At 26.6% G+C, this 6,499-nt stretch overlaps 1 long non-coding RNA gene across 1 annotated transcript; it reads right to left on the minus strand.

Annotated features, from left to right (window-relative positions):
- Positions 1–4,084: 4,084 nt before the first annotated feature.
- On the minus strand, positions 4,085–6,429 carry LOC117134163. The gene is made up of 2 exons (XR_004458337.1): positions 6,359–6,429; positions 4,085–5,979 (listed from the first exon to the last, which is right to left on the minus strand). It is a non-coding gene; the product is annotated as an uncharacterized LOC117134163 (long non-coding RNA).
- Between the last annotated feature and the right edge of the window lie 70 nt (positions 6,430–6,499).

Genomic DNA, 6,499 nt, shown 5'->3' on the forward strand with positions numbered 1-6,499 from the left:
AGCAACTGTGAACCGTATCTCATGTATTTGAAGAAGACCAAGAAATCAATGGACTAAAAGATAAATGGTTTATAAATCTTATAAATGTTAACTATTTTGCTAAATAATTTATAAACCGTTATAAATAAATTATAAATCTTATCTATTTTGTAAATTCTTGTAAGCCTTGTAAAATGATTTATGAACTGTTTATAAACTAATTTTAGTTTTATAGGTGTTATAAACTGATTTATAAACCCTTCATTAACTTTTTATAATCCCTTTATAAACTCTTCCTTAAAAATCCATTACAAGTCCTTATAATTTAGACGAATGTTTTTTTTACAAATCCTTATATGAACAAATTAAACCATTTATGTCTTAAAATGAACTCTCAAACAAGCAAAAGACAAACTAAACACATAGATTAGTATGAAGTGTATTAGGTTGGGGTTGAATGCTGTCAGATTTTGTGCAATCACTCATATGACCAAAAGAACTACAAAGGGGAGCAAAAAATAATGTCTATGTAGATGTTCATCTCTAACTGGTTCACTTATATATAAATTGCTTTTATAAATGTTTTATACTCTTATAAATTATTTACATACATTTATAAACCCTTAAAAATTATTTTATTAACTCTTATAGATTGTTTAACAAGCCTTTCTAAATGGTTATAGACTCTTATAATTGATTTACAGACTTCCAATTGATTTCTAAACATGTATATACATATATAAACCTTATAAATTATTTATAAACATTTATAATATTTGTAATAAACATTTATATATAGTTTATATACTTTATAAATTGTTTTATAAGCCTTTCTAAATGGTTATAGACTCTTATAATTGATTTAAAGACCTCCAATTGATTTATAAACATGTATATAACTATATAAACCTTATAAATTATATACATTCCCCTTATGAATTATTTATAAACTCTTATAATTTTTGTAATAAACATTTATAAATAGTTTGTATACTTTATAAACTGTTTTATCAGCCTTTATAATAGGTTTATAAAATTCATAAAAAATTTAAATAAATTTTTATAAATGATTTATAAACTCTTATTAATTATTTATATATCCTTATAAACCCTTATAAATTATTTTACAAACTCTTATAAATTATTTTTATAATTCTTTATAAATTATTATAGACTCTTATAAATTATTTAAGAGACTTTCTAATTGATTCCTAAACCTATAAACCATATAAATTGTATACATATCCCTTATAAATTGTTTATAAAATTTCATAATGTTTTATAAACAGTTATAAATGGTTTATAGACTTTATTAATTGTTCTATAACCCTTTATAGATGGTTTAGATACTCTTACAAATAATTTATAAACCTTTATAAATAGCTTATAAACTTTGCAAACTGTTTTATAAACTTTTATAAATGATTTATGAACTCTTATTTGCTTTTCAGCTTTCTTTTTTCTTCATTTTTATCATCTTTCATGTGTTATTTTCTTATATCATATGTTGCAAAAGGTAAATCCACAAATTCTTGTTCCCAGTAGATTTTCTTCATTTTATGTCCTTGTTGAACTAATTGTACAACACTGTTAAAATCCATATCATCAAGATCAGGATGTGTTGGGGTCACCAAATGTTTGTATTCATCAGGAAATCCAAACATTGTATTAACCACAAAAAGTAATAAAGAATAAACAACGTTTTATAAGTCTCTACAAACTTCTAATTTATAAACCATTATAAAACTAAATTTATAATCTTTTATAAAATACTTCACATTATTGACCAAGACACCGATTGGATAATCACTTATAGATTGTCTAGTGGTTCTGTTCCAGCTTCATCAATCCTCGGACGCAATCTCAAAAATGTGAAAAATTCATTGCTATCTACCTGCAAGACGAAATAAAAAGATGATGTTAACTTTTAATCATAGTCTAAAGATACCTTATATAAGCATAATGTTCATGTATTTTGGTAAGAGTCTTACAAAGAATATAGGATAATAAAAGACAAGACTTCTCAAATTCATACATTTATATGTTTTTAATAGACATATATGATCAACTCTTGTTTACAAACTTCTTTATAAAACCTTGTAAAGCATTGAGTTGTACTATCAACAATATCTTAAAACCCAGATTTATAAGAGGTTATAATTTTAAAAAATACAATGTTCACTATCCGAAAATATTTCTCCTAACCAGAACTATTCAAATGACAAGTCTAAATCAACCTTATTTGTTTTTTGAATAACAGAGGAACAAAAATCCTAAAATTACTTGAACCCAGATTTATAAAGGTTTATAAGTTTTTGAAAACTCAATGTTCACTATCAAAACTCTTTCTCTTAGATCGACTTGTTGTAAACCAACCTTCGTTGATTATTTTTTTATAACAGAAAGAACAAATCCAAAATATTACTTGAATCGAACAAAAAAAAACACAAATTAGAAACATACCAGTGTGAATCGTGGAGAGGAGCCAACATCTTTGAGGTTTTGAATCGTGATTCTCGTAATTGCTTATCGCTAGATGCGTGAGAGAGAGTGACGATGGAACTCAACGGAGACGACGATGGATCTCGTCGGAGATGACGACAGATCTCAACAGAGAGAGAAGAACGATCTCCACAGGGAGAGAGACAATGGATCTCGGAAAGAGAGACGGCGGATCTGACGGAGAGAGAGACGGTGGATCCGACGGAGAGAGACAGTGGATCCGAAAGGAGAGAGAAGAAGGATCACGACGGTGGAGAAGAAGGAGACGATAGATTGAAGTAAAGATAAGGTTAGTTTAGTCTTTTACCAATTAATGAATGTGCTATTTATGAAAATGTCCTTTGAGTGGTGGTATAAGTGAAAAGTGGTATCATGAAAAGTGTATAAGTAAAATTTCCCCAATAAAAAAAATAAAACATCAAAAATAAATAAAAAATAATTAAAAATAAATGAAAATTAAAAAAAATAATTTTTTTTATGTTTTCGAATTATAATTTTTCAAATTCGAAATTTTTTATAAATTTTTTTTTTTTGAAATTTTTTTTCGAATTGTTTTTCTATTTTTTTCAAATTTCTTTTTGAAAAACGAAAATTATGTTTGAAACTATTTTTAAAAAAAATTTTATATATTTTTTAAGTATTTATATATTTATTAGAATCATAAATTTCACATTCCAAAAACTCTACCCCACCCCTCAACTCTAAACCCTAAGTCTACATTAGTTAACCCTAAGGATATAATTGTATTTTATCCTTCATTAAAAATGAGGGTAAAAGTGGTTAGTGTAAACATGAAAAGTGGTACTATGAATGTGGTATTTATGGCAATTTCCCTAAATATAAACACATATATTCTACATTTTGGCATGAGAACTTTTCAAAAAATAAAATTACAAAAATTTTATATAAATATAAATTACAAAGTGATATATTTATTTTATATAAAATGAGTTTCCGTGCGATAGGTTCCTGACCTAGTTTCTATAATATCAAGTCAGAAATTATGTGTCATTTCAACTTCAAAATTTCCGAACATGTCTAAATATGGTCTACTTGAATATTTTATTATTTTAATAAAAGATTCTAAATAATTAAAAGGATCTAGGTCTATATATTTCCTAGGACAAAAACTATACTATGTAACGAGGCGACGGTGGTGGAGGTGGTTATTGAATGAAGATCTTGAGAAAAATCGTATATCAATTGATTTTTGATTCGAGTCCTGAAAAAGACTAAGTTGCCATTTGTTTAATCAAGCGATGTGAAACTATGCTTTATTTAGAAAAGTTCAGGATTTAGATCACTCGCCGGTCTCAGCCCAGTAGAAAATTATATAGATTTCAGCTCAATTACTGACACCAACTGTTAGAAACTAATGTTATGTAATTTTATATTTTTTTGAAAGATAAGTAATCTTGTTAACAGGTTTGAACGTGTGGTCTTCAAAATATCTTCTAGATAATCCGGTAATTTTAATTATTAAAGTTAATTCATAACTGGTATCTGACTATTTATTAATAATACTAGATCGTTTTTCCGCGCTATGCGCGGATAATATACTTTTAAATTTTTTTTCATATTTTTTTACATGTAAATTATCATCTTAATTTTAGATTAATTGTGTTTACTTAATCAATTGCAACTTATTATTTTTACTTTCATGGTAAATATTTTGTATAAATGAGGAAATTTAGTTTTAAAATTTTATTTATCGTTTTAAAATTTTATTTATATTAATCTCAATTAAGTTTCTATTATATGAAATGAAAAAGAGTAACGTGACTATCACAGTAAAATTAGGAAGATAATTTGAATTACTTTTCTTTTATTATGTTTGGCAAACTTTACTTCTGTATGAAACATTTTAGGGATCAAAATTTCATATAAGTAAACACATCAGAACAAACAAATTTGTTCAATAATGCACCTGCATTTATTATTATTGTTTTACGTAAATTTTATAAAATTGATGATTGATAACTGTTTTAGATTTGAAACCATTTAAAATTTGTCTATGCATTATTAAATAGTAAAAATATTAAATTATAAAATAATATTAATATTGATTGGAAGTGATATAATAATACTATTATTAGTGACCAATAATTTAAATATAGAAAAATTATTGATCCGTACTTTGATATTTCTTAAAAAAATTATTTATTCACCGACCAATAAAAGTCTGTGAGCTCATATTCAGTAGTTGAAAAAAGAAAACAAAATAATAAGAATTTGCCAAATTATGTTATGTTTTTTTTTAAAGTAAAAATAAATAAATAAATAGTACAAATTTTTTTAAACATTGTTAACACCGTCATCAAAACAATAAACCCTAAATCTTAAACATTAAACCCTAAAAACTAAACCTTAAATTTTTGGGTAAATCCTAAACCCTTGGGTAAACCCTAAATGCTTGGGTAAACCCTAAATCTTTGGGTAAACTCTAAACCCTTGGGTAAACCCTAAACCCTAGGGTTTAGGGCTAAGATTTAGAGTTTTGCTGACAGCGTTTAGGATTTAGTGCTTATGATTTATTGTTTAGTTTTTACGATTTAGAGTTTAGGATTTACCCAAGGGTTTAAGGTTTAATAGTTAGACTTTAGAGTTTAGTGTAATTTTACTGACAGCGTTAATAATGTTTTAAAAAAACTCATTTTTTGCAGCTAGTACTATTTTTTTAATTTATTTGTACTTTTTTAAATTTTTAAATACAGAATATAACTTAGCAAATTTTTGTTATTTTGCTTTTTCTAAAAATAAATAAATATGATATGACAGATAATTAGCTGGTGAACCCACGCCCTCTAGGATAAACAAAAAAAAACTCTTCTTAGAATGTATAGATGTTGTTTTTGTAAATTTGTTCTAATATAATTTTGATAACATTATAGTAAATAAGTCTTATGTGGCTTTGGACTTCTGTAAATTGAAACACAATTATGGATAAACTGTTTTCTAATTAAATACAACGCATAATAGTGTATGAACCAAAATTTCTTTTGAAAAAAATAAATTTAAATATATGGAAGGAAAAAACATTAGAAGCTGCAATTAGACATGAACATCCTTTTTTAGAATTTTTGGAGAAACAAATGTATGTTATGATTTCTGAGAGAATTTTAATTTTAGCTTTTACCCCAAATTTGATATCATTATTTAAATTTATCTTTAAGATATAATTATTTTCATAAATACTTTAAATTTCTGAAAAACTAAAACTGACATTATAAATCATTTAAAAATGTTTAAAATCATTTATAAAATATTTATAAAGGTTCATAAATTCAAGCCCAATCCATAAATAATCTTCTAAAAAGGAGTATATCCTTTATATTTATAGACGTACTTTTTATTTTTAAAATATTAACTGAGATACTAAGGCAGCATAAAAAAAAACTGATAATATACTTTTATCAGCCGTGACCATGACTGAAGCAACATCATGACCATGACCATAACCTGGATGAGGTCTGTGTTCTATGCCACCATTATTATCTCCTGTACGAAAGAAGAAATGATTTGTTACATCTAACGCTTCAATACAAACAGAGCAAACATTAAACAAAAAGTTTTTTTTAATGAAAAGAAACTAAACAGAAGGTCTTGGATCTTGACGAGTCATAGAGAGAGAGAGAGAGAGAGAGAGAGAGAGAGAGAGAGAGAGAGAGAGAGAGAGAGAGAGAGAGAGAGAGAGAGAGAGAGAGAGAGAGAGAGAGAGAGAGAGAGAGAGAGAGAAAGAGAGAGAGAGAGAGAGAGACAGACAGAGAGAGAGAGAGAGAGAGACAGACAGACAGAGAGGAAGAGATAGAGACAAAGAGATGTTTGAGCAAAAAAAAAAGAGACGAAGAGATGAAGAGAAGAGACGGATCTTCCATACCCTAATTAGGTAGGAGGTGTTGAAGAATGAAAACTTGAGAAAAAAACGGCTGGGAATCCAGGAAGATGAATCACAGTCGAAGTTGATTTTGATGTGAAGTTTTGGGCTAAGGGATAGCAGACGTGGTAGAAAGAATAGTCA

The sequence above is a fragment of the Brassica rapa genome, chromosome A05 (assembly GCF_000309985.2).
Source record: "Brassica rapa cultivar Chiifu-401-42 chromosome A05, CAAS_Brap_v3.01, whole genome shotgun sequence".
In the NCBI taxonomy this organism is placed as follows: domain Eukaryota; kingdom Viridiplantae; phylum Streptophyta; class Magnoliopsida; order Brassicales; family Brassicaceae; genus Brassica; species Brassica rapa.